Source organism: Alosa pseudoharengus, unplaced genomic scaffold (genome assembly GCF_046254945.1).
Source record: "Alosa pseudoharengus isolate Yale_2024_CS ecotype anadromous, Long Island Sound unplaced genomic scaffold, YU_APseudo_1.1 YU_APseudo_1.1_scf_24, whole genome shotgun sequence".
NCBI lineage: Eukaryota > Metazoa > Chordata > Actinopteri > Clupeiformes > Clupeidae > Alosa > Alosa pseudoharengus.
In genome coordinates this window covers 7,249,453-7,251,952 of record NW_027468689.1, presented here as the reverse complement: position 1 = coordinate 7,251,952, position 2,500 = coordinate 7,249,453, and the positions used below count along the sequence as shown (strand labels likewise).

The window sequence follows — 2,500 nt, the reverse complement described above, 5'->3', positions numbered from 1 at the left end:
CATCAACACACACACTGCAGCGCAGGAGAGAGTTCTTGGAGATGTCTCTATGGAGACACACACACACACTCATCAACACACACACACTCATCAACACACACACACTCATCAACACACACACACACTCCTCATCAACACACACACACTCATCAACACACACACTGCAGCGCAGGAGAGAGTTCTTGGAGATGTCTCTGTGGAGACACACACACACTCATCAACACACACACACACTCCTCATCAACACACACACACTCATCAACACACACACTGCAGCGCAGGAGAGAGTTCTTGGAGATGTCTCTATGGAGACACACACACACTCATCAACACACACACACTCATCAACACACACACACACTCCTCATCAACACACACACACTCATCAACACACACACTGCAGCGCAGGAGAGAGTTCTTGGAGATGTCTCTGTGGAGACACACACACACTCATCAACACACACACACTCCTCATCAACACACACACACTCATCAACACACACACTGCAGCGCAGGAGAGAGTTCTTGGAGATGTCTCTATGGAGACACACACACACACTCATCAACACACACACACTCATCAACACACACACACTCATCAACACACACACACTCATCAACACACACACTCATCAACACACACACTGCAGCGCAGGAGAGAGTTCTTGGAGATGTCTCTATGGAGAGATACACGGAGCAACATCAACACACACACACACACACACATCAACACACACACACACACATCAACACACACACACACACTCATCAACACACACACACACACACATCAACACACACACACATCAACACACACACACACTCATCAACACACACACACTCATCAACACACACACACACTCATCAACACACACACTCATCAACACACACACTCATCAACACACACACTCCTGTCTCTATGGGGAGAGAGCACACGGAGCAACATCAACACACACACACACACATCAACACACACACACACACATCAACACACACACACACACTCATCAACACACACACACACACACATCAACACACACACACATCAACACACACACACACTCATCAACACACACACACTCATCAACACACACACACACTCATCAACACACACACTCATCAACACACACACTCATCAACACACACACTCCTGTCTCTATGGGGAGAGAGCACACGGAGCAACATCAACACACACACACACTCATCAACACACACACTCATCAACACACACACTCATCAACACACACACTGATCAACACACACACACTCATCAACACACACACTGATCAACACACACACTGATCAACACACACACACTCATCAACACACACACTCATCAACACACACACTCATCAACACATAAACTAATCAACACAGACACGGAGCAACACACACACTCATCAACACACACACTCATCAACACACACACACATCAACACACACACTCATCAACACACACACTCATCAACACACACACAGAGCAACACACACACACTCATCAACACACACACTCATCAACACACACACACACTCATCAACACACACACTGATCAACACACACACACTCATCAACACACACACGGAGGCAACATCAACACACACACTCATCAACACACACACTCATCAACACACACACTGATCAACACACACACTCATCAACACACACGGAGGCAACATCAACACACACACGGAGGCAACATCAACACACACACTCATCAACACACACACGGAGGCAACATCAACACACACACTCATCAACACACACACTCATCAACACACACACTCCTAAACTACATCAACTACATCAACACACACTCTCCTAAACTACATCAAAACACACACTCCTAAACTACATCAACACACACTCCTAAACTACATCAACACACACACTCCTAAACTACATCAACACACACTCTCCTAAACTACATCAACACACACACTCCTAAACTACATCAACACACACATTCCTAAACTACATCAACACATTCATAGTGGGCTACGTCCTGCCCCTTTGCCAGTACAGAGAACTGCTGGTTACGCTGATTAGAGTTATTGTTAAGGGGTCAAGCCCTTCCTCACAAAGGGACATCTTACAGCTAGCCTACAACTAGCAACGTCAGACTGGACCTTTGCACGCACAGCGAAGAGAGGGGTATGTATCCTTTTATCTAAGCAAAAAGTTGGCATATTTCTTTAGGAAATCAGGCGGGCTGTAAACCCCAAATGAGCTGAAATGTGAGGAGCTGCCCTCTACAGTTGATTATGTCCCACAGGCCCTCCATCCTGTAGACCACTCCTGCCGGCCCAGGGAAACGGACGACATCAGATACCCAGCAGTCCATCTCAGACCGCCTGATTCAGCGCCTAACTGGACACAAAGGCTGTGAGGAGTAACGTGAGATGGCTACTGCTTAGCTACAGTAGGACTGAATGATAGTGACGGCACTGTTAGCACTCTCACTGTCCCATTCAGAGAAATCAGGACGCTCCGCACACACAC

General features: G+C 46.9%; 1 protein-coding gene across 4 annotated transcripts in view; it reads right to left on the bottom strand.

Moving 5' to 3' along the window:
- atp11a (ATPase phospholipid transporting 11A) overlaps window positions 1-2,500 on the bottom strand; it is a 96,088-nt gene that overhangs the window by 16,163 nt on the left and 77,425 nt on the right. The gene's annotated exons all lie outside the window — the stretch shown is intronic.